We start from the raw sequence: 27,680 nt of genomic DNA on the forward strand, positions 1-27,680 counted from the left end.
AATTATATAAAAATATGGAACTACAGTACGGGACAAAAAGTCATCGACAACAATGGTTACAATGAAATATAAACAAGTCGGAAAGTAGTGGTAGGTTATACAGAAGGAAATAATAAATCTGTTCGATAACTTCGCATGTAAAAAGTATTTGCAGCATTTTGTAAAAGTTTGTACACATTTTGGAGTTATCGAACAGATCCTATCCCACAGCCTTAAGGATACGCAATCGAATGCAAAAGTCGACTTTTCTATTTTTATCTTCATCTAAAAAGTCGAATTTTTAACTTTTGATTTTTAACTTCCGCTTAAAAGTCGATTTTTCAATGTTTAGAATTTTATCTTCAGCTAAAGAGACCACATGAAGATCTTTCGATTTTTACCTACAACTAAAGAGTCGACTTTTTGATTTTTCAATTTTAACCTTCAACTAAAAAGTCGACTTTTGTATCTATCGATTTTTATCTTCAACTTAAAAGTTGACTGCTGTGGCCAGGTGTTTCCTTCAGAGTATGTTGGTCCATTTGTCCACATCTTGGTTGCTCCTCATCGATCCAACGGAAATCTATCGGGTTATATGTATTTCTATTGGGCGGACGCCGTTTTTTCTATTGTTGGCCTCATTCTCAGTCATGCTGTCAATATGCTTCTTTCCCAGACTCTGATCCTCTCCCCTCTCCATTAGGGCGGACGAAATGTCTGCCCAGGCTGCGAAAGAGTAGGTGATGATGGACCGTATTACTTGTACATCAGCAGTTTTAAATTCGATGATAGTCCTTCTCACATACGGAAAAGCCTTTGGTGGGCAAAGCTTATCTTTGTGGCCTTTGTCTGTACATAGTCCATGTGCCGGCAAAAGTCTAACCTGTCATTTGGGATAATGTCAAGATATTTCATGTTGTCAGCAGTTCCCGTCATTTCATTATCAACTTTGATGGTTGGTATGTTCCGGAAGTACATACAGCTTACAGCTTATCACTGTTGACTCTCGTTTGCCCTTAAAACCACGGATTCGCATTTTCCACCTTCGAGGTTGAGTCACCATTTCTTTAAATAGTTGCGATATGTCTCCATATACACAATTCAAGTCCTTCTCTACTTGCTTACTTACTTAGCTGGCCCATTACAGAACATTTGTTCTATAGGCCGAACTAAGAAGAGATCTCCATTCCTCTCTATTTGTTGCTTCGCACTCTGGAATACCGCGCCTTTTCATCTCATCATCCACTTGTTTGCGCCATCTATTCCTTGGCCTGCCAATTCTGCGTGCACCGCCAAGCGGTCCGTATTTATACGCCTTTTTTGGCGGGTTCATCTTCACTCATTCTTATGATATGGCCTAGCCAACGCAATCGCTGCATCTCGATACGTTTAACAATATTGATGTTGTTGTATAGCAGATACAGCTCGTGGTTCATGCGACGTCGATATTCACCGTCAACGCAGATTGGTCCGTAGATCTTTCGAAGAATTTTTCTCTCAAACACACCAAGCACTGCCATGTCTGCTTGCGCAAGTACCCAGGCTTCGGAGCCATACATCAGCACGGGTAGTATCAGTGTTTTGTAGAGCGTTATTTTTGTTTGACGAGATGTGGCTTTGTTTTTGAACTGCTTACTTAAACCAAAGTAGCACCTGTTGGCCAATACAATTCTTCTTTTTATTTCACAACTGATGTCGTTTGTTGTGTTTACGGAGGTGTCGAAGTAGACGAAGTCTTTTACTACCTCAATATTATAGGAACCAACATCCACAATCGGTCCGAGCTCAATGGACGCATTGCGCGTCGACACCATCAACTTGGTCTTCTCACCGTTTACCGCCAGACCCACTTTAGCAGATTCTCCTTCGACCTTTATAAAGGTATCAGTTACTTCTTTTACTGATCGGCCCATGATGTCTATATCATCAGCAAAAGCAAGTAACATGTGACTATTGGTGTAGATTGTGTAACTTCTTTTGACGTTTGCCTCTCGTATAACCTTTTCTAGCAGGATGTTGAAGAGGTCACACGAAAGGCTGTCTCCTTGTCTGAAACCTCTTTTGGTACCAAACTCTTCGGAGAGGTTCTTTCCTATTTCAATCGTCGGGTACTCGTTCTTCCTGCCAGATGGTGCTAACTAGCTGATGAATACACCATATCAGCGTGTCGCCTCCGGTTTTGAACAGCTCGGCTGGTAAGCCATCGGCCCCTGCTGCCTTATTATTCTTCAGCCGATTTATAGCTGTCTTTACCTCATCTTGGCTGGGCGGTATACATTCAATACCATCTTCTGGGATTGGGACTGTGGTATCTTCGTCGTCTTCGTTGCTATTGGATACCAACAGATACCATATCCTGAGTACACTATCTGTATCAGTTACCAAATTACCTTGCTGGTCTCTACAGGAGGATGTGCCTGTACCAAAGCCATCAGTTTGATGCTTGACTCTTTGGTAGAATTTTCGGACTTCATTCTGGCTCATGTACATCTCGATTTTTTCACACTCCCGCTTTTCCATCTCTCTCTTTTTCTCCTCTCTCCTTTTCTCTCTGTATCTCTCTCGTGCGCTACGCGTTGCTACGGATTCTAAAGTAGCCCTATATGCCGCATTTTTCTCTTACTCCTTCTCTACTCTGCTCTCAAAGCGTCCTTGCATTGCCAATAGGATATCATAGGCGTAGGTAAGCAGCATTCCTCCTTAAGGTTACCCTGATATATCGCTGATGAACAGGTTATATAGTATTAGTCGGAAAAGTGATCCTTGACGGGTCTTTGTTCAGTCATATTCTCATCCACTCTCACTCTATAGACTTGATCCTTCTAAAAACTTGCTATCATGCGGCAATATCGCCACGAATGTTGGCTTCCAATTCCCCTAACGTTTCTGGTTTGTTGGCGTAGACGAGCGACTTCACATATTCCCAAAGAAAATAATCCAATGGTGTCAAATCACACGATCTTGGTGGCCAATTGACAGGTCCATTCCGCGAAATTATGCGCTCATCGAATGTTTCCTTCAATAAATCGATTGTGACGTGCGCTGTGTGGCATGTAGCGCCGTCTTGTTGGAACCACAACTCATCCACATTCATGCCATCCAATTCGGGAACAAAATAGTCGGTTATCATGGCTCTATACCGGTCTCCAGCATTATTTCGGAAGAAGTATGGCCCAATGACTCCACCAGCCCATAGAGCACACCAAACAGTCAGTTTTTGTGGATGTAATGGTGTCTCAAGGGTCTTATGTGGATTCTCTTCACTCCAAATGCGGCAATTTTGCTTGTTGACGTAGCCATTCAACCAAAAAATGAGCCTCATCACTGAACAAAATTTTGCGATGAAAATCAGCATCGAGATCAATCTCATTTTCGGCCCATACACCAAAATCACGACGCATTGCATTTTCTCGCGGCTTTAATTCTTGCACAAGCTGGATCTTGTAAGGTCGCAAGCCAAGATCATTGCGCAAAATCTTCCATAAAGTTGATGGACAAAGCTCCAATTGCTGTGCACGGTGGCGAATCTGTTCGACGTCTCTGCTGATGCGTATTATCATATAGAGTAAACGTACTGCGAAAACGATCCATGGTTAACCGAATTAATTGCTCCGATGGACGATTATGTCGACCATAAAATGGACGGAGCTTGCGGTAAACTTCGCGAACTGAACCATTATTTTCGAAATAAATTTGCACGATTTGCAAGCGTTGTTCTTTTGTCAACCTGTTCATGATGAAATGGCAAACCAAACTGAACATAAATCACATTAGAGTTGCCAGATTTGACCACAAAAAAAAACACCCGTTACATGTCCCAGAAGTGATCCTTGCAGCACTCCTGCTTTGACAGGTCGTTGTTCAAAAATATTCTCATCAACTCTCGCTCGAAAGGCTAGATCCCTCAAAAAAAAAACTTGCTATCATGCGACAAGTTTGATGATCAAAGTCAAACAATTTTATTAGGTATAAAATGCAATTCTGTCAAACTGTATCGAAGGCTTTGGCGAAATCCCGGTTCATCACAATGGTCCCTTTTTTCGTCTTAAAACCTTCTGATACGTATGTGACGAAGGCTGCCAGAGCATGGGTTGCTGAGTGTTTAGCTCGAAATCCAAATTGGCAGTCTCTCTCCTGATCTCGATGACCCAGTTGGTGCGTCGCAGCAAGAAATATTCAAATTATTTCCCAAAGACGATAATAGGGAAATTGGCCAGGTTTAGGGATCGGAAAATAGCCAATATTGAGACAGTGACTGAACAGAATAGTGAGAAAAAGGATGACGGCATCTCCTGCCTTCTTTAGTTCGATGTCTGGAAGTTCAAAAAACAATCAAATGAGATTGAAACTTCTACCAAAACAAAACAAACAAAAAACAGCGAATGGCATGCGCAGGGGAATTTGAAATAAATTCTAACAACACTCACTCACAGGCAACTGTGGTGATGTTTTTCAACTTTTTTCGCTAAAAAAGGCATTATTTCAAAAAGCTGAAAAGCAAATTGATAATCCCCTTCGTCGGGATGAAATCATGATATTGGTAGCGATCAGTAAAATTTTGCAACACTGTCAGTTCGTTTTGAAAAACACTACTCTCTGTAACAGAAAGTAATGATGAAGTTTAAGCCATTGAGGTAATAGCCACACCTAAAAACAATCAAGTGTCGCAAAATGTCTTCGGTGCTCGCTGTGATATGGCTGATCCTACTATGTCAGGATCAACAAGCCCGTTGTCTTCCCATAGAGTTTCATTTTAGCTCGTCACTAAATTCAATCATAAGCGTGTGATTTCCTATTTGTTCCACAGCCGTGCAGGCCTGGTTGCGGAAGGAGGTATCCATTGTTGTTTGGGACTGGTGAATATCCTGCATGTGATCTGCCTTCTGTGCGTTGTCCGAGATTAAGGTTCCATCGTTGTTACGATTTCATTTATGGGCTACCTGAAGGATAAGCCAGCCTCTCTCTTTACCTTCCCGTCGATTTTGAAGTTAAACTCGATGCTTTCGAGGTAAGTTTTTTGGTAAGTTTCTCGTGTATATTAATCTACTGCCTGACTATTACGCGGAGTTTCCTGATGTCAGCTTTGAGGATAGTTTGAAGCTCAGGATGTGGACTTCTTTTTAGTATGCCCGCAGCAATTTCCACTTGGCAATGAATCTTAGGATGTTGGGTCGAAGATCTCCAAAGTAAATTCTTCTTGTTGTTTGCCTCGGCACAAAAGACTGTTATATGGACAGAACTACTCCCATTTACGCATGCGTCCACTTCTTCAAGTGAGATGTTTCTTTCGACGGGGAGAATGTGCTGCTAAAAGCCCTCCTGCAGCTGCCTCCGGTATCGGCGTATTCTGGTTCTATCAAGGTTATGGGAAGTTAAATTGCAGATCAACAAAGATGGGTAAAAGACAAAAGAGGAGTAAAGTTACGGTGCAGGGAGTTAATAACCCAGTACCGGCGGTAAGCGTTGGTGAGATCACAAGCCACGTGCCGTCGAGATCAAGCGATTGTGATCCGGCTGTCTTAGGAGTGGATGCCTTGGCACCTACAGCCGTAACTGCTACAAGTGCAGAAAATGCAACCCGAATTATTGTTGACGAACCGGATATTCATAAGGATAATGTTTCAGCCAAAACTGGTGTTAATCAGTCCACGGCTGACAGGACTGGAGTTTTGGGCGGGGACGACCTACACCTCAAAGTGATTGAAGACAGTCTTGAGAGACAGAGTAGGGAACTTCTTGACCAACTGGAGAGACTTGTTCCGACCATACCACCAGAGGACATGTTAAACAATTTCACCCTCACTGACGATGAACTGGACATTACGGTGGTCCCAGCTGAGTCATCAAGGAGGTCTGACGATGACATGTGCACTGACGGTGATGTGGTCGAAGAGGTTGTGAACCTAGGTTCGCAACCACAGACAAGTCGAAACCAGACTGGTCCTGTATCGGCACTAGCCGATACTAAGCTTCGAAGGCAGATTGCCACGGAGTCAATGGATGTTGATGGAGAATCAAAAGAGGATCCATCAACAGCCACTGACTCTAAGTCGATGACCGTCGAGGGGGAATTAACGGAAACTCCAACAATTGCCACTGACTCTGAGTCTCCGGCCTACGTTGGGGAATCCAAGGAAACCTCATCGACGGACACCGACGCAGCCGCAATCTCCGCCAAAGAGGCTTCAGATACGAGGCACTATAAACGTGCGGCTTCGTATCTGCGCAAGTTCGTGGGAAGGGAGGCGAGCTCGCATAATAAGAGGGAGATTATGTTCATCAAGAGCAAGCTCAAGTACATCAGGAAGTTCGAAAGAATTTATCCAGATGCACCCAGATGCGAGCTCTTGGTGGACAAAATCTTCCTCCCGAACCCTGCTTCAGCCAAAGACTCAAAAGAGACTGCGGTAACAAGCAAAAAGGTGGATGTGAAGCCTGCTGCTTCTGGCAGCAAGGTGGAACCTAAAGCTGTTCCGAAGCCGAATCCGAGCCAGAAAGGACTGGAAAAGGATAAGGGGCATAATCCGACACCAAAAGACTCTCGTAAGAGTAGTCAACTGGAGAAGGTGACTGTCCCAAATCCGGATCCTACCCCAACTGACGAGGGTAAAGCGGATGAACAGAAGGTGTCTAAGACCTGCCAAGCCACTCGGGAGTAACGACGGGTGGATCGACTGGGACACCATCGACTTCGGAGAAGACGAACAAGTCCTCGCAGTCAAAGACTGTGAAGCGGGTTCGCTCTTCAGAAGGCCCACAGCCTTCGCCAAAGAAGACGATGATCTCCCAGACGGTCAACACGGCGGACTCCTATGCTGGTGTCCTTGCTCACAAAGCCAAGGGAAGTAGCACCAGTACTGAGAAGGCGTCCACCTCCTCAGGAAAAGCTGCTACCAAGGCCCGTGATCAAGGACGTAGGAAACCCTACCAGGTCTTCGCATCGTCCGAAGGGGACAAGTAATGGAGACATGTGCACGGTGCGACTGGAGAACGGTAGAGAGAAGGTCACTCTCCTGTCCTCAATCTACATGCCATATGAGGACCCTGATCCACCAAATCAGGTGGTACACAGGCTGCTAAAGGAGAACCTGGGCGTTTGTAGCGTAATCCTTGGATGCGACGCCAACGCCCACCATTTTCACTGGGGCAGCAAAGATACAAACACTAGAGGTAATTCTGAACCTCTTTTTATGGATGATCACAATGGACCGAAAGGTCTCCGAGTGGCGTAGTCAATATATATATACTACTGACTTCACATCCCCAAACCTAACCTAACTGCAGATCGTATAACAATTAGTGCATGAATCTTTGAAATGTTTGTTCCGCATTATATAACTCAAATGTCATGTAATCGAACTCAAAGAGTCCAAATGGCGTTATGATTGCGGTCTTTTGGGCATCTTCAGAGTGGTGATAGGTATTAGATTATATACACGTACCAGAGATAAATCGTTGAAAAATTGTTCTTTCCTCGAAGGACCTGGACAAAATCGTGAATATGAGGCAAATGACGGTTTGGGCGTTCAAACGGCGGTAGTTGCCTCATGGTCGCCATTCTTCTTCAGAGCCATGTGTGGCGAACAAAACTACAAAACTGCTACATTCATCTTTTCATTTTTATTCTCATTACTTCCACCGTGGTGCAATGGTATGCACGCCCGCCTTGCACGCAGAAGGTCGATGGTTCGATTCCCCGGCCAGGCAACATCAAGCATTTTTCAACGGTGGCAAAATACCCCTCAGTAATGTTGGCGACATTTCCTGAGTATTTCAGCCTTGAAAAACTTCTCCACAAGTGGTGTCTTATGACACGCCGTTCGGACTCGGCGATAAACAGTAGGTCCCATGTCATTGAGCTAAATATGAATCGGGGTGCACTCATTGATATGAGAGAAGTCTCCCTTGTCCCGTATGGGATGTTGTGGAACAATGTTTTTTTTTTTGTTTTCCATGAAATTTTTCTCTCATCGATACAACGCCAACATTTTTGTCATTCGAGCCGCAACACACCAAAAAGGATCTTGACTCCCACCTGTTTTCTTTAACATATTAAATTGTTATATACAACCATATTAAATTTCATTAATATTGTTTATTATCAATAAACAATAATTTAAAGAGCCAAACAAAATTATTCTTAATTACATTTGAAACAAATTTATGCAGAGTCATTGCACGCTGAGCAAGTTGCCAAAATATTGTGGCTAATTTTATTATTTTTTTGTTTATAAAAATAATTTGTGAGAAAAAAACAACATGCAACCCACACTTGTTTTACTGACCAGACCAAATGGCAGACAAAAAATTAATACATTTTGTTGTTGTGTGGTTTAATTATTTATATTTTTTGGCACATACCACAAAGGTCTATAGACTTTTGGCATTATATGGCCGACGCCAACATTTGGGAAATGTGACGAATTACTGTATAGAATGGTTGGCTACTTACATCATAGACGAGGTAGGGAGAGGAATGATAAGCAGAATTTTTTACTTTGCCATTTTTGCCGGGTCATTCTGATATTTCTTTAGGATTCCGCAATTCAAGGGACGTACAAGTAGTTTTGATTAAAAACACTAATTTCCACGAAGATACATGAAGGTGTTCGGTTGTGTTGAACGATTTAGTAATAAATGTTTTATGGTACCCGTCGATGATCGTTCGAGGGGGCAGCACACGAACACCATGCTGTTATCTTAAAAGATCTGTTCCATTTCAAGCATTTTTCGAAGTTTATATTCAGAAATTTATCTTTGAGAGGATTCTATAACTGGAATTCCTGAAGTTCGCGGGTCACATATATGATCTTACAAATCCTATAGCTGATTCCAACTTAGGAGAGTTACAGAAGGTGTCATTTTTTTTTTTAATTGTCTGATGGTTGAGCGTGGAGGTAAGTAATAAAATTTTATTTAGTTAATTAATTTTACTCGTTTTTGGATTTTTCTAACCTATGAACCTTGCTGTTTCAGAATCCGAAAAAAACTTCCCAGGTGTAAGCGGTTTTCATTTAAAGTTAGTAAGGGTCACTCTGCACCGAAAGACTACAGACCTATTAGCCTATCCTCCTTTCTCCTCAAGATACTCGAACGACTGATCGATCTGGAGATTAGGAGCTTTGTAGACACTGCCTCGCTGAGCAACTCGCAGCATGCCTACATGAAAGGTAAATCTGTCGAAACTGCTCTTCATGAGGTCGTGGGTTTCATTGAGAGAAACATGGAGAATTCAAACTTTACCTTGGCGGCTTTCCTGGATATAGAAGGAGCCTTCAACAACGTAAAACTTGAATCCATTCATCTCTCGCTTAGAGCGGTCAACACCCCGGAAACCCTGATCTGCTGGATAAAGAGAATGCTGGAGAGCAGGATCATTAATTCCAGCATTGGGGAGTTGACAACAAGGAAGACAGTAACTAGAGGTACTCCCCAGGGAGGTGTACTCTCACCGCTGCTGTGGCTACTTGTGATAAACAATATTTTGGCGGAATTCGACAATCAGGGCATCAAGGTTGTCGCATACGCGGATGATGTAGTTATACTAATAACTGGCAAATTCTTGTCCACAATTTCGGAGCTTATGCAAAGAGCCTTATAAAAGCTGTCCCGTTGGGCCACCACAAATGGCCTTGGTGTAAATCCAACGAAAACAGAACTGGTATTGTTCACCAGAAAGCGTAAGCTCGGCGACTTCATACCACCAACATTGGATGGAGTGCAGTTACATCTATCTCCTGAGGCCAAATACCTAGGTACAATCCTGGATTCTCAATTGAGATGGAAAAGGAACCTCGAGGAACGGACGAAGAGAGGTATGATCGCACTCTATTCATGTAAGAATTCGATTGGGAAAAGTTGGGGGTTAAATCCAGCTATTATGCACTGGTTGTATAATACTGTTGTGAGACCCATCCTATCCTATGGATGTCTTGTCTGGTGGCTTGCGCTTCGACATAAATCGAACTCTGGCAACATAGACAAGGTGCAAAGGGCAGCCTCGATCCTGATAACTGGAGCTTTTAGAAGTACACCACAAGCAGCTCTGAATGCGATGCTAAACCTCTTGCCCACGAGACTTAGCATCAAAGGTCAAGCAGCACGTTGTGCCCTAAGGCTACATGAATTGAATCGTTGGCGTGACAGCACCTATGGTCATGCATGCATTCTTCGGGAGCTAGGGCCAAACCTTAGCTTGAATCTGCAGGGGAAATTCAGCGACTACTTATCACCAATCCATAGATTTGAAGATTTTGAGGTTGTTATCCCTAGTAAAGATGACTGGATCCGTAGTAACCCTCCTCTGGACGGTCTGGCTTTCTATACAAACGGTTCCAAGATGGAAGAAGGCTGGCGTCTACTGCGAGAAGCTTTGCCTCGAATACTCATATAGGTTGAACAGCGACTGTAGTGTTTTCCAAACAGAAATCTTCGCGATCAAAATGGCCGCAGAGTTGATAAAAAGTCTGGATGCTGAAATCTTTGAACCGGTGACTATCTTCGTTGATAGTCAGCCGGCTCTTAAAGCCATCAAATCCCCCAATATCAAGTCTGAGGCCGTTCTTGAGTGTAGAACTGATTTGGCGAACCTAACTAACGCTGTCCGACTCTGCTGGGTACCGGAACACTGTGACATTGTGAGAAACGAGAAGGCAGATGAACTGGCAAAACAAGGATCTCAATCAACAAGTCAAGCTATCACTGATTCTATCAAACCACCCAAATGTCACGTTTTTCGGAAGGTGGAGACGTTCTTTGAAGAACAAGCCAAGGAACTATGGCATAATGAACCAAGGTGTCAAGGGCCATTTGGACGAATCTTTCAACAAAGAGAACAACTTCACTTTTAAGTTTGAGTAAATCAGAAATCAGGGTATTGACGGGAGTCATTACCGGCCATTGCAACATCCGAGCTTTTATCGGCAAATGGGAGGATGATGGCGTGGACTATTGCAGGCTCTGTCAAGATGAGGAGGAAACGGAGACGATCGAGCATATTTTATGTCATTGCCCGATGTTAACTCGAAAGCGATATAGATTAACAGGAATACGCTTTCCTCCAAGCTTAACCTTCTACTCAAACATGGAACCAACAATCATAAACAACATCATCAAAAATCTGAATTGGCTGGGACGGCGCGACCCATAAGCTTAACTACTTCTCTGACAGTTTTTTCCACCATCGCCAAATAAACCACCCTCTCTTTCTTTATTATACCTTCATTCTTTCTTATAAATAATTCATTTATTACTACTTTCCAAACCACACCCCTTTTTTTCTTTATTTTTCTCTATTTTCTCTTCTCTTATCTTTTCAGGTAATTCTGAACCTCTTTTTTCCTTATGGATGATCACAATGGACCGAAAGGTCTCCGAGTGGCGTAGTCAATATATATATATATATATATATATATATATATATATATATTGACTACACATCCCCAAACCTAACCTAGTAAGGGCCCACCGTACATGACATTGTTTTATAAGGTAGCAACACAGTCAATGCATTGTCCCATTTTGAACTTCTATATTTTAAAAATGGTAAAACCTACGAGAATATCGTAAAGGTCACTCTTGTAGAGAATTTTGCCATTTCGATAAGACTTGCGGTTTCCAAGCAAAATCGTGAAAATTTAAAAATCCCCTAAAAATGTCAAATTGAATCGCGACTTCTTAAAAAAGCGCTCCGGCGATTTTTTTTGTTTTTTTTTTTTTGATTTTTCTCAACTATGAACATTGTAGTTTCAGAATCCGCAAAATCTTCCTAGGTGTAAGCACCTACCATTTAAAGGTGCTTCAAGAGCACCGTGATGATTGTTATCAGAAATTCTGATTCTCCCTTACATAAAAGTATAACTGACATTCAAAAATCTAACACAAGAAGTATCAAGACTGCCTTATTAGTTTCCCGATGGCTGATTGCCTTTGAACAGGCATGGTTGTCGGCAATTATTTTCTCTTTGGCCGAATCGATGGTGATAATAGCATAGACCTGATGTATTGGAGTTGCATTGAGGCAAGCATTGCCAATGTTTTTAAATGTTGCCAGAGAATTCCATTAGATGTCGCTGAACTGATGAACTAGACACTAACCTTGTATGGATTAAGCGACCTCTTACTTTTTTACGTTTCCATATCTAAGCTACCACGATAGCTGTACACTAAAAAATCTATAAATATTTGTTATTAGAATTTCTTATTCTCCTTTACATAAACAAATATAACTGACATTCAAAAATCTTACACAAGTTGCATTCCGGTAAGTTAATTTTGTACTATACTCACCAAATTATGTTGTTTTATGGTTTCCTGCACCCAACTCAACTTATTAAACAACACCTCGTATTAAACCCCCACATAACATATTATTTCAACTGAATCATTTTTATCAACAACCACTAACTTGGTTAGCCGGCATTTTGCCAGTGAGGAGTACACACACATCTGCTGCTACTGCATCCATTGAGATACGCAACGAGATCACGATGATGATAATATCAGTCACAGCTGGCAGGGCAGACAAAATGGCAGAGTGACGAACCTGATCGGCATCAAATGTGTTCTATACCTATACATGCAAATATATTTTTCATTTGCGGTTTTAGATAATCGATCGTTCGATCTGCTCTGTTTGCCTGTTATATGAGTTTTATTATTTTTGCAACAACGTTTACTGAGTGAATGAGTGAGTGGGTGGGTGGCTGATTGGCTGGCTGGCAATGATGATGATGAGATATTATATCTTTCCAAGTGTTTTTAGATGGAGGTGGAGGCACACGCCTGGTTTATTTTTAATAAGCTATTTGTTTTGTTGTTATACAATTGTTTTGCAAAATGTTATTATATTGATGTAATTGAAATATAGTTTTCAAAAATAGAATAGTCTTTTTCTAGCGGTTTAAAAGACACTCATACAACCTATAATTCACAAATATACATTTTTGGTGGATATAATTGTTGATGATCTACGAAGTCCTTTCATCTCCGGCGGAAAACAACTTTCCCATTCTGGTTTTATTCGAAAATATTTTCCTTAAGAACTACTTAAACTAATCGAATTTATAGTACGTTTATATATATCCGGATTTAACAAACTCACTGGGTTTCAAATGTCAATTCCTTTGCTTATACGTCAAATAAATCCTCATTAAGAAGGTTAACCCTGCAAAAAGCTATAATATAAACATTGCCTTAGAGTGCTCGTAGACATACAATGTTTCTTCTTGACATATCTTGACAGTACACATGGACAGCACTGTAAATCAACATTATTCCCACATTCAACTGATCTTGGCTACCTGTTGAATGCATTTATAACTTTTTTGTTTATGCAATTTATCAAATACTTTATTTTCAGTTCATGAATATATTTTTTAAAACATTCACACATGCGAAAAAATACATCTATTATTATTGAACATAATTATACCTTATGATAATTTCTACTAAAATAAATTTTCCCTAACCTTATACCATATTTTCGCGAAAGACCATCAGAGCCCCTACTTTCACCATAACAAATTTACCAACCAACTTGAAATTTATTCACAACCAAATTCAACTTCAAATAGAATTTTTTTACTTCAAAACGTCAATTCGCTTTTTTACCGGTCGTTCATTACATTAGAATTCAATTAAAATGCAATTTACAAATAAGTTAGAGAGATTTACGTGGAGTGGGGTGACAACGGTAGAGGCAAATATGTCTATATGTTTAGAAATTAATGGAATTCCAACACGTTGTACACTTTCAAGTCACTTGTCATAATCCCTTAGCAGCTAATGTCACTCAAATACATAGGGGCAGACAGAAGAAAAACGAGAGAAGAGAGCAAAGCGGATTTGTAATCAAATTCAAAGTCATTGCACCTGTCTTCTCTCGGCAAATGACACTTATAATGTAATGTGTCGATAATGAAAAAGGAGAAAATAGGAAATAGGTAATAATAGATTTAAAAAAAAAATAATATTAATTGGATTTAATATTTTGTCAAGGGTAGTCTGAGCTATTAGCATGGTTTGAAATTGAGAACCAAAAGGACTACCCTTGTTAAAATTTACAAAGGAACCATTAAAGATCATGAACTGCACTGGAAGTTTTGTGGGGGAGGTATTCGAAGAAGTTGTCCAATATCTTCTATCTTCGAATTTGATTTAAGTTTGAGGGAAATTTTACGATGTGCAAAGATATCAGTCAATCTTTTCGATAGTTATTGTGCTAGCAGCCATTATGAGGAGCTAAATGAGGCTGAGAGTATAATTAAGCCCAGAAGAGCAACCAATAAACTATCCGTATTTGTTATGCAAATTCCTAGAACTTAAGTAAAACTGACATTCAAAAGTCTAACACAATTAAGCCTAGATGTATTACGGGTTAAGTCAAATTTGAATATAGAATAATTTTCTATACTTAAACTAAATGATAGACCAAAACAATGTCCCTATCGACTAATAGATAGGATATGGAGATGCTTGCAAATCACGTTACTACACTACGAGCAGCTTTATTACAATCTAAACGAAATAGTTTTTACATTGAAGGTAGATGGCGCCTGTCTGATATGGTCGTTGTCCTAGACACAAACCTTCTATGGTACGTGGAAGCATTGCAACATCATTACCCTAAATGCTGAGGGTATAATTATTCCGAATACACTATCCATATTTCTTATTTTAATCCCAAGTATTTCTTTACATAAACAAATATAACTGACATTTAAAAGTCGATGTAGATAGAATAATTGTCTATACTCAACCTAACTGACCGACTAAAACAATACCACTTTCAACTAATAGATAGGATATGGAGAAGCATGCAAAACGCGTTACTATATTACAAGCAGCGTTATTACACTAAACAAAATAGTTTTTTCATTGAATGTAGATTACGCCTGTCTGAGATATGGCCGTTGTCCTAGACACAAACCTTTTATGGTACGTGGAAGCATCGCAAACACATTTAAGGCGTTACCCGCATATTTTATGAGAGAAATTTTCCATTAGGAATTGCTAGCTCGAAGTCCATATTGATGTACCTGCCCCTAATAAATTTTTGCATGCATTCCCATATCCCACCTACTAATTCTGGTATATTGTCGTAAGCAGATTGGAAGCTCAACCATATAGAGGAGAGTTTGTATAGGTTATGGGTAGGAGGAGCATGCGGATGCGCGTTTCTAAAAACTTATATTTGATGAATGAGGAGAACGGATATTAATATCGATTAGACACCGAAGCCGACATATCCTATCGACTGGCTCGCTCAGGTATATGGCAGTCAATGAGCGGTGGCGCGCCGTCTTCTTTACCGGCTCGCAGCAAAATTTCTGCTTATTTAAAATATAGTGGACAGTGAAATTTAATGTCAAATAAACCTTACAAGACGTTTGCTCCTTTGGCAGAAAGCATTGCAGGAGGATGTTGCTAAGAGCAACTCAGCCAACAATAAAATGGAGGCCTCCGACCTCTAGAAAAGCAAAGCAATGCCTGAAAATCGACTACCAAGACGGGTTTTGGAAGCAAGATCTTCTGGTATTAGAAGTCGAGGAAAAATAAGGAAAACTTGGATGGATACGTTTAGCGAATGAAATATAGAGTCGACTACTGTCAAGAGAGGGTGCATTAGAGGATTCTTTGCAAAAAATCTCTACACTGGTCTGGAATAAATAAGACAAGCTTAAGTCTTCGATGGAGTCAAGACTATAAAAGAAATGCAAATTACCATTACCATTCTTTGTCACTGTCTCCAGGTTACAGACAAGAAACATACCGAAGCACATATGAACGAATTTTTAACTAACGGACGAGGAGGAAGTGCTGATAGTTAAGACCAGTTTTATTGCACCATACAATTTAATGTCGCATAAAATTTACAAGTCGTAGAATTCTCCAGATTTCCCGCCACCTCCATAAAGCTAAGGGGCCCTCCCATGAGAAAGTTACCTAGTCGTTCAATACACGCATTTTCGTAAACGGTTCTACATGAAGGTCATTTAAATGTCCCATCCTACCTTATAGTTGGTCACATACCAAAGCAATGTCCGGGTTTTCGTCACTTCCATAAAGCTAAGGGGCCCTCTCATGAGGAAGTTAGTCATTCAGTACACGAATTTTCGTTATAGGGACCTACATGAAAGTCGTTGATATGTCCCATCCTCCCTTATAGTTGGCCACATAGCCAAATAATACGTCAGGATTGACCGCTCCCATTTCTTAAGCCTTTCCATCTCGCTCGACAATATGAAAGACCAACCCGTGACGTCATGGCAGACTACAGGTCTCATAATCTGCTTGTATAGCACAATTTTAATTATATTTGACGTAGAATCCCTTGTTAGACGATGTAAATTTTGTTGGCTCCACTTAGGATAAAGTCGATGTGTCTTACAAATTCTAAATTTTCGCAATATATGGCACACAGGTATCCTATTTGACCGTTACTGTAATATCTTTAGCTCCGTTAAGCCGATAGGACCTAAATTTAGGTTAATCTACTTTCGCCTCACCCCCGAAAACAATCGACGAGCATTTCCCAGGTGTAGCTTGAGGCCCCCATATAGTAAAATACCTATATACCGTCTCAAGGTAAACGTTAAGTCTAGTTCACTGAGTATTTGGTCTGGGGGCTGACACGTCCGCGTACGATAGTAAAAAAGAAACACCTGTGGAGGCTAGGGCATCTCACTGACAAAAATATTGTAGAGCAGGGGGCCTAAGAGTGATCATTGTTATACCCCTGCTTGACAGCCGATCTCCCACTTTTACCTAAAGGGCTTTAAATATTCACATAAATTTCCAAAAGTTGAGAGTAGTGCAATTGGGCGGGTCGATAGCTTCCGTGAAGCTCTTTTCAAATTTTCCATGCTTTAGGGAATAAAGCCAAGTTGAAACTGTGATTAAATAGGATGGACAAGAATCCAAGATTAACTAACAGACCTGGAATATTGCTTTTCGAAGCCCCTCACAATAAATTTTAAAGGACATTTAAGGTGTGTGAAGTTGAGTGTCCCCATTTAAAGTCAAATTGGCGCTATCTTTAAGCACCCTTTTGTCCTCGACCAGAATTCTGAACCGTTTCAGTATGAAGGATTCATATAATTTTGCAAAAGCTGAGAGTTGTGAAATAGGTCGATAGCTCCCACATTCATCGGACTGTGAACCACGTTTAAAAATGCGCATAAGCATGGTCTCCTTCCATGCTTTGTGGGAAATAACCCAAGTTGAAACTGATTAAATAGGATGAACCAGAATCCAAGAATAACAGACCCGTCATTGTTCAATACGGTATTTGGAATTCCGTCCAATCCACTGGATTTTTGTTCGGCCTGTGGGTAATTGTCGTGCTAATCTATCGGGTGTTTTTTTAGTGTTATAGAACTTCGAATTGAAATAAAACACAAGAAAATCGTTTTAATGTCCATCATTTTGGCTTTATTGGAAGGATAATTTTATGCCATTAATGTTTAAATATTATTTCGGGCATGTGGCCGCCGCGGCTGGCTCGAATAAAGCCAATTCTAGAGGTCCAATTTTCAACCACTTTTTCGAGCATATGGGGCCGTATGTCGGCAATAACGCCACGAATGTTGGCTTCCAATTCCCCTAACGTTTCTGGTTTGTTGGCGTAGACGAGCGACTTCACATTTCCCCAAAGAAAATAATCCAATGGTGTCAAATCACACGATCTTGGTGGCCAAATGTTTCCTTCAATAAATCGATTGTGACGTGCGCTGTGTGGCATGTAGCGCCGTCTTGTTGGAACCACAACTCATCCACATTCATGCCATCCAATTCGGGAACAAAATAGTCGGTTATCATGGCTCAATACCGGTCTCCATTAACGGTAACTGCCTCTCCAGCATTATTTCGGAAGAAGTATGGCCCAATGACTCCACCAGCCCATAGAGCACACCAAACAGTTGTAGCGGCCCGTTTATTCAACATTATTAGTAATTATTATTTTTATTATATGACAACATAATTTCATTTAATTTTTGTTAACATCATTTGTACATGTATATGTTAACGTCAGTTTACATTTTAATGTTAAATATCCAATGTTACGTTACATTAGTATCTTTTGTTACAGAACCTTAAAACGATTTCACTCGAAGGAGCATCTCTAACTTTCTCTATTTCTCAATATACATGCTTCTTCTTACTTTTAACGAACAAGTTATTATCAATGTTATTGTATTGCTCTCGTCAATACTTTCGTGTTCTCTCGTACCATAAAACTTAACGACAAATCGATTTATGTATATCTTACTCTTTTGCTCAATTATACTCAATAACTATGCAAATTATATATGATTGCAACTAATTATGACTCAATATGTTTTAACTTTCATACCAATATTTGCAATATTTGTAGTAGATAAGTTCTAACCAATGTAAATGATTTTAATGATGTCCAGCTGGTCATAGAAATGATTCAAATTCTTTCTATTGTGATCGAGCTGCAGAACAATAAAGTTGGTAAAGCTTAACTGCCTTTGTTTTATTTGGAAAACGAATAAACAAATAAATAAAATTATTCGCTAAGACTTTGGAAGCCTAAAGGCTACAATAGCAAGCGAAACTGAGGACGAATACTGCATTGCGACTTATTCATGTCCCAGTATAAATAATAAAATTAATAAAAACCAATAAACCCAAAACTTAAGGGAAGTATTTTCCAATATTTGGATATTTCTCCCCTTACAACTGGCGCCCATCGTGAATAAAATATTTGGAGCTGAAATATAAATTTTTGCCTTACAACTGGCGCCCCAACGTGAATAATTCATTTGAAGCTGAGGAATATTTTTGCGTCTTACAACTGGAGTGAATTTTTTGTTAAGAATTTGGTCATTTTCGCCATCAACATCGTTGTTGTGTAACAAAAGTGTTCGTTGTTTGGTTGTGTCATCAAAGCGTTGTTGTTCAACACAAGAAACTTCAACTGAACTGCTGATTCCTGCGCATAAAGTGTTGTTTGTTGCTTTAAGAAAATTAACGAGTGTTGAAAGGAAGTTATTTGGAGAAAATTAGAATTTTGTGGAAATTTATTGTGGTGGTTATTTGGTTCTTGGTAGAGAAACTAAGAAAAATTAAAATGCCGAGAACAACGATGAATTCCATTAGTGCCATGATTCCCCTCGCAGAGCAGGAAAATCGTTCTGACGAGTTTAGTTCCCCAATAAATTCCCCTAACCCCCAATCTACTCATTCTACTGCACCGTCTGGTAGCAAACAAAATGCGGCATCAAATCAATCAAACGCAAATTCTTCTCTATCCAGTTCAGCTTCAAGTAATGCCCCTGTGAGTCTCAATATCTCCGATTTGAGTCAGCTGTCTTCTTTAATAGGAAGCATTAACGCTCGTCAGGAGATAAAAACAAGTTTCAGTTCATGTAGCTCACGTTTTAATGGTGGTAAAAATACGTCAAAAGTAGAAGATTTTATAGCGACTATCCTAGTTTTCAAGGAAACCGAAAATGTTTCGGATGAAAGGGCCCTTCGTAGCTTTCCACTTCTTTTAGAAGGTTATGCATCCTCTTGGTGGCAAGGTGTACAATATGAGGCCAAAACTTTCAACGAAGCCATTGAACTAATTCGAAATGCGTTTTCACCCTCAAAACCAGATTGGAGGATCTATGCGGAAATCTTCCAAGATAAACAGCGGCCATATGAGTCGACTGATGAATTTGTGTGTCGTAAAAGGAGTCTATTCGCTCAATTAAAAGAAAGGCTACCTGAGAGCACAATCATAAATATGATCTTTTCCCAGATTTCTATTCAAATTCGAGAGAAAATACCACGAGAAAGTGTAAAATCTTTCCAAGAACTTCTCTATAGAGCTCGGGATATTGAATTGTCCATAAAAGAAAGTAAAATGGAAACGTCTTCTAATCAATTTCATTTTGAAGAAAGGTCCCAGTTACGTTGTTCCTATTGCCGGAAGAAAAACCATACAGCAGACGTATGTTATAAGCGTATAGAGACGGAAAAGCGGGGAAAACCTGAAGAAACCAATCTCAGCTGTTATGGATGTGGTGCTGTAGGATATTATAGATCAAATTGCCCGACGTGTAATGATAAAAACGTCATGGAAAGCCCCAAACTCTTGGACTTCAATAGTGTCCAAACGACTATTATTGGTCATAATGTTCCCATAGTGGATATCAACGTCAACGGTCTAAAAGGAGAAGCTTATTTGGATACAGCCGCAAGGACAAGCATTGCTGGTTACCATCTTTTCCGAAAACTCGTTGATATGAAGGAGGAATTCCAAAAAGTACATGCCGAAATAATATTGGCTGATGGCATAGTACGAAAGGAGTTAGTTTGTTCAACTGTTGTCAAAATTATGATAGGAAAACGACTGAAAAGAATCCGGTTCATATGTTTCCCGAATGCCAAAAACAACAGAACTTTGTTAGGCATCGATTTTCTTGAACAAGCCGGAATTGTAATGGATTTGGCCCAAAGGACGTGGTACTTTAAGGATATATCGTCTGATTTGAAAGACCTGAACATCAATCAGACAATAATTCAGAAAGAAAATCCTAGAGCAGCAACCAATATAAACGATTTTATATCCTGGTTTGAGTCTAACTATGAAAAGGAACCCCAACTTTGGGAGAAGTGTATTCAAAACCCGAGGATTATTCGCCTGGTGGTTTACTGAGAATGTTTTCTGACACATTACCTAATGATTTTCAGATGCCAAATCAACGAGATCTTTTTCCACCATTGAAGAAATCTCGCACGAATATATGTAGCCCAATTGGATTCGAATTGAACTCTGTCCATTTCAACAAATGCACCCTGATTGATTCCAACGAAGACAATTTTGGAAATGTCACCAATCAAAATAATGTTTCTGTTTCCAACCAACGATCAATCTCCAAAAACGTTATCCAGGGAAGCCCATTATCCAAGATAATGAGAAAGAACGATGTTTGGAAAGTGTCAGGAAAACCCAATAAATCGTTCGGGAAATTGGAGAAAAGGCAAAAATCCCCAGTTTTTAAAAGAACCGTATCGATCGGGACTGAATCACTCAAGGGGGAGAAAAGCAATCGCAATCCATGGAAACCATACAGAAGCGGTGCTGTAACACTCCAGGGGGAGAACAACAATCAGAAACCGTTAACTTTGTCTAAAAGGGGAACTGTATTACTCGAGGGGGAGAAAAACAAACATAATCCCTTGAAGTCACATAGACCCGGAACTGTAGTATTCCAGGGGGAGAACAACAACCAGAATCCATTGAATTCGCATCAAGTCGATAAGGAGGTGGTATTTTATCCAAAAAGGAAAAAATGTCAATCTTGGAGAACCCCAAATTATCAACAAACACTTGGTTGGCAACATCCACGAAAGCAACAACAAGTGCAACGACAAGTCAGACAACAATTGCCACTAAAAACTTGCAACAAGAAGTCGGACTACGTCAGCAACATCAAACCATTGAAAAAGAAGACGACCAGCGTTAACAATAATACTGTCAGGATCGACAAGGTCAAAAACTGCGCGGGTAACGTCGAATTTCTTAACAGACACAGAGCCAATATGTTCAAAAACAGTACATTATATAAGACGGAAAACGTCAACTACAGCGAAGTTGTCAACAAAAAGACGGACAACGTCATCAGCAACTTCAGCAATAATTTCTTCAACAAAAAGGCAGACAATGCCAACAACAACAAAGCCGACAACGCTTTCAAGAATCAAAAATCCAACAACAACAAAGCCGACAACGCTTTCAACAACCAAATATCCAACAACAACAAAGCCGACAACGCTTTCAACAACCATAAGTCCATCAACAACAAAGCCGACAACGCTTTCAACAACCAAAAGTCCAACAACAACAAAGCCGACAACGCTTTCAACAACCAAATATCCAACAACAACAAAGCCGACAACGCTTACAACAACCAAAAATCCAACAACAATAAAGCCGAAAACGCTTCCATCAACCAAAATTCCAATAGCGAAGCGGAAAATGCTTTTAACAACAAAATTGTCAACAATAAGACGGAAAACGTCGGAAACAGCGAAGTGGTCTACAAAACGACGGACAACGTCATCCACAATAGTTTTAACAATATCGGAGCCGAAAACGCTTACAACAAAACTGACAACATGGTCAACAAGGCAGAAAACGTCTTCAATATTTCCAGAAAGATGATGGCCAACGTCAACAGTAGGAGCACTATTAAACCGCATGACGACCAACATCAGCAACGAAAAGTCAACAACGTTTACAACAAAAATATGGTCAACTTCAAAAACAAGCAAATTGTCAGCAACAAGTCGATCAATATTAGAACTAACAACGTTTTAAACAACGAAATTGCCAAACAGAAGACGTCCAATATCATCAAAAAGGCAGTCAATGCTAGAAACAACAAGGTGGACTACGCCAAGTACTACAAAAAGAGGGTCAAAGTCAGCCAAAACATAGTTGCTAACAACATTCCCAACAACCAGCAAATGAAAAGATCTTTGGAAGAATAAGAAGTGATGGTATCCTGTTTGCATCATCGGGACGATTAATGCAACAGAGGGGGAGGTTGTAGCGGCCCGTTTATTCAACATTATTAGTAATTATTATTTTTATTATATGACAACATAATTTCATTTAATTTTTGTTAACATCATTTGTACATGTATATGTTAACGTCAGTTTACATTTTAATGTTGAATATCCAATGTTACGTTACATTAGTATCTTTTGTTACAGAACCTTAAAACGATTTCACTCGAAGGAGCATCTCTAACTTTCTCTATTTCTCAATATACATGCTTCTTCTTACTTTTAACGAACAAGTTATTATCAATGTTATTGTATTGCTCTCGTCAATACTTTCGTGTTCTCTCGTACCATAAAACTTAACGACAAATCGATTTATGTATATCTTACTCTTTTGCTCAATTATACTCAAATACTCAATAACTATGCAAATTATATATGATTGCAACTAATTATGACTCAATATCTTTTAACTTTCATACCAATATTTGCAATATTTGTAGTAGATAAGTTCTAACCAATGTAAATGATTTTAATGATGTCCAGCTGGTCATAGAAATGATTCAAATTCTTTCTATTGTGATCGAGCTGCAGAACAATAAAGTTGGTAAAGCTTAACTGCCTTTGTTTTATTTGGAAAACGAATAAACAAATAAATAAAATTATTCGCTAAGACTTTGGAAGCCTAAAGGCTACAATAGCAAGCGAAACTGAGGACGAATACTGCATTGCGACTTATTCATGTCCCAGTATAAATAATAAAATTAATAAAAACCAATAAACCCAAAACTTAAGGGAAGTATTTTCCAATATTTGGATATTTCTCCCCTTACACAGTCAGTTTTTGTGGATGTAATGGTGTCTCAAGGGTCTTATATGGATTCTCTTCACTCCAAATGCGGCAATTTTGCTTGTTGACGTAGCCATTCAACCAAAAATGAGCCTCATCACTGAACAAAATGTTGCGATGAAAATCAGCATCGAGATCAATCTCATTTTCGGCTCATACACCAAAATCACGACGCATTGCATGGTCTCGCGGCTTTAATTCTTGCACAAGCTGGATCTTGTAAGGTCGCAAGCCAAGATCTTTGCGCAAAATCTTCCATAAAGTTGATGGACAAAGCTGTGCACGGTGGCGAATCGATTTCTTTCGGGTCCTCTTCAACACTTTGCTCTACAGCGGTAATTGTTTCTTCGGTACGCACTGTTCGACGTCTCTGCGGATGCGTATTATCATATAGAGTAAACGTAGTACGAAAACTATCCATGGTTAACCGAATTAATTGCTCCGATGGACGATTATGACGACCATAAAATGGACGGAGCTTGCGCTAAACTTCGCGAACTGAACCATTATTTTCGAAATAAATTTGCACGATTTGCAAGCGTTGTTCTTTTGTCAACCTGTTCATGATGAAATGGCAAACCAAACTGAACATAAATGACATTAGAGTTGCCAGATTTGACCACAAAATGCCAGTTTTATCTCTATTCGAAAAACAAACCTGTAAAAAACACCCGTTATATTCACTCCACCTTTCAACGTTCTCAAATGTTTATCCATCTGGAACTGTGGTTAAATAGGAAGGACAAAACTGATTGTCAAAATTATTTTCAAGCTAATCAAAGATCTTCTGGAGCAAAATGGACTCTCTAGGTTACATAAATTGGCAAATTGATTTTAAAACAAAAATTAAAACAAACGAACTTTACAACAAACTAAAAATTTCCCAATTTATTAAAATAAAAATGGAATATTTTCCTCCATTATTCATGAGTTCACGCTTAAAAAATAATAAACAACTCGGTTTCCTTAATATGACAGATGACACTTTATCTCATCATTATGCTCTCTTGGTTACTCATTTTAATTGACAATGAAATCAGTACCTACTATGGATGAAGCGTCTTCTTCTGCATTTTCTGCTGCTTCGTTATAAAGCAGTTACAAATGACAGTTGTCTACTGCAATTTATTATCATCTGGGATTGAAAAAAAAGAGTTTTGTGTTGTATGTTTTTTTTGTTAAAAGAAAAGGAAAAACAACAAATGACGAAAAACCCTGTTTGTTGACATTGTTTACATTGTGAAGTGTAATGAAGATGAAATGAATGACAATAACAATGGAATGACAGCAACACACAAGAGAGTAAAGAGTATATAGAAGGGCTATCATCTCTACGACGACATAACGGTGACAATGATGAGTGAAAACAAAAAAACAATGAAAAATTTGTTATTAAATGAAAAAGTTATATTTTTAGTTATTTGCATAAGAAAACGACGCCATTGTTTACGTGATATTTTTTTTAATTTACTATCCCACAAAAGGCTGGCTCGTGGTAACAAAAACTTAAAAACGAAGTATGAAAATAAAAATTATGAAATTAAATTGCTTGTTAACAGAGAGAAAAAAAGTGAAATTTTACTTTGGCATGTTTGCGAACAAAAAAAAATGTTGAGCAATTTAAATTTAAACTAAGTGAAAGCTTTATTTGGGATGTCTATTAAATATTATAGCACCTAATGAGGCATAATGATTTAATTAATTTAATTTATTACTAAAGGTAATTGTTATTACCCAAATCTCAATTAAGAAACTGATTTGCAAAAAAAAAAATTAAGTATTTACACGAAATAAATGCAGATGACCAACACAATATCACTATCGACTAATAGGTAGGAAGGATATGGAGAAACATGCAAATTGTGTTACTACACTATTAGCATCGTTATTACACTCTACTTCACTTGTAATTGAAGGGAGAGTGTTCATATCTACGGTCGTTATTCTAGACATAAACCTTTTATGGTGCGTGTAAGCGTTGCCAACATATATGAAACATCCCTAATAAATTTTTGCATGCATGCCCATATTCTACCTACTAATGTTGATATTTTATAATAAGCATATGGTGATGACGCAGAAGAAGATCTAGCACCTAAAAGAAGAGCAATATTTTGAATATTAGCAGCCATTTGGCCCAGTACGAGTTGAAATATCGATCCCACTATAAAATAGTGCAGCGATCAGTCAGAAGAGACAAACGTAACAATATTAATACGTGGCAAATAAAAAAAGGCAGCAAACATTGGTGACTCCCGTACAGTAATTAGTATCACAAAAGATTTGGTAAACCAAATATACCTCCAACACCCCGTAAAGGATGAGCCAGAAAATCCTCTCAACACCGACGAAAAGCAACTTCCTTCACACAAAAGATTTGGTAAACCGTAATATACCTCCACAACACCTCGTAAAGGATGAGGCAGAAAATCCTCTCAACACCGACGAAGAGCAACTTCCTAGTTGGAGACTTTTTAAACACTTTGAACGTGGAAATTAATCCTCTACCCTTTTGATATCTGAAGTCTGGCAGCAAGAGACCATTTCGAGCGAATTAAACGCTCCCGCAATATCCCCAACAGCAATACCAACCGCAGTCATTAATACCCAGAATTCCTGTTACAGCAGAGGAATTTTCGAGACATCATCACTGCTGCAGCCGCTGTTCCTGTTAGTTGCACACTTGAAATAAGACCTAATTTTCCAGCAAAGGCGACGGAATAAGGCGAATGAAGGTGATGCGTTTCGCCGTACCAACCCTAGTGACTCCAGAAAGCCAGTTTGAAAGCTGATATTGGATGTTAACTCAATCGAAAAAGTAGCTAGGTCGAGGCGTTATCGCAAGTGATGGAAATTCCGTCATGTTACACTGCCTGGTTGTGACAAATCTGAAGAGGTTATTTTCGCCGACAATTAATAGCGACCGGGAGAAGTGTTTTTGGCATCTCATCTATCAGAGGTGGAAGTCAATAGGTTAATCGGTGAACACAAATGAAAAAAGTGGCTAGACTGCCTGATGTACTGCAACAATGGAACCGGGTAGTGGTAAATTGTGGACAATCCTATGAATAGGATGGTGGTAATAATATATGCGAAGAGGTTCGCAGTCTATTTTAGAATTCGAGTGTCACCCTAATAGTTCCCAAAGCCTTGAAAATTAACAAGATTGTCCTACTACTGAAGTTTGCGTCATATATTAGACGAGGTCGCAACCAGAACAATGCGAGTCACAGATCAGTAATAGTAGCATTGAATCTGAATACCTCCTACCCAAGCATATCAGGAGAGATCTCCATGTTCTATGGAGAAATCTCTAAAGATATGAAAGAATACCCTTAAGTCAGCAGGCATATCCAGCAGGTATTAATTGTATTCATAGACATGCAGTAGCGGAACAGTATGAATACCGTTTTTAGAAATCTCCACCAAGCGGATGAAAAACAGGTGCTTCGACAACCGGCGCAGTTTCTATTGGTCAAGATTGATGGCGTAATAGATCATCCCTAGTAGGCAGAAAACCTTTAATGTATTATCTAGTAATGCCTTCTATAGGACAGAAGAACTTTTAAGGGTTCCATAGTAGAAAGATCTTTTAAGATTGTGCCTAATAGGCAAAAGTCCTTTTAAGGTCTTCAAATGTAGACTGAAGACCTATAAGGTCTCCTATAGTAGACAGAAATCATTTTAGAGATTTCTCTAGTAGTCAGAAGACCTTTTGAGGTATCTTATAGTAGACAGAAGACCTTTTCATGTCTTTTCCAACAGACCTATATCATTTTATGGACTTGTCTAGTAGACAAAAGACCTTTTAATGTATTCTGTTGTAGACAGAATACTTTTTAAGGTCGTCTATGCTAGACGGAAGACTTTTAAAGGTCTTCTCTAGTGAATAGAAGTCCTTTTACGTTTTTCTCCAGTAGGCAGAAGATCTTTTAAGGTCTTCTGTAGTAGACATCATACTTTTAAAGTGTTCTCTAGTATACAGAAAACCGTTTAGGGTCTTTAAAAGTAAACAGAAGACCTTTTTACAGTCTTCTATAGTAGACAAATGGTCTTTTAAGGTCTTCTATAGTAGACAGTACACCTTTTAGGTCTTCTATAGCAGACAATATAACTTTAAGGTTTCCTATAGTAGACAAAATACCTTTTAAGCTCTCTATAGTTGACATAAGACCTCTTAAGGTCTTCTAAAGTAGAAAGAAGATCTTTTAAGGTACTAGAAAATACCAGAAGTCCTTTTAATATCCTCCCTAGTAGACAGATGGCTTTTTAAAGTCATATATTGTAGGCAGAATACCCTTTGAGGTTTTCCCTAGAAGACAA

At 39.3% G+C, this 27,680-nt stretch overlaps 1 protein-coding gene across 17 annotated transcripts in view; it reads right to left on the minus strand.

The window, feature by feature from the left end:
• Window positions 1–27,680, minus strand: part of LOC141394037 (serine/threonine-protein kinase GL21140) — a 134,559-nt gene that overhangs the window by 77,990 nt on the left and 28,889 nt on the right. The gene's annotated exons all lie outside the window — the stretch shown is intronic.

The sequence above is a fragment of the Musca autumnalis genome, unplaced genomic scaffold (genome assembly GCF_047663935.1).
Source record: "Musca autumnalis isolate F117 unplaced genomic scaffold, ASM4766393v1 scaffold_2, whole genome shotgun sequence".
Lineage (NCBI taxonomy): Eukaryota > Metazoa > Arthropoda > Insecta > Diptera > Muscidae > Musca > Musca autumnalis.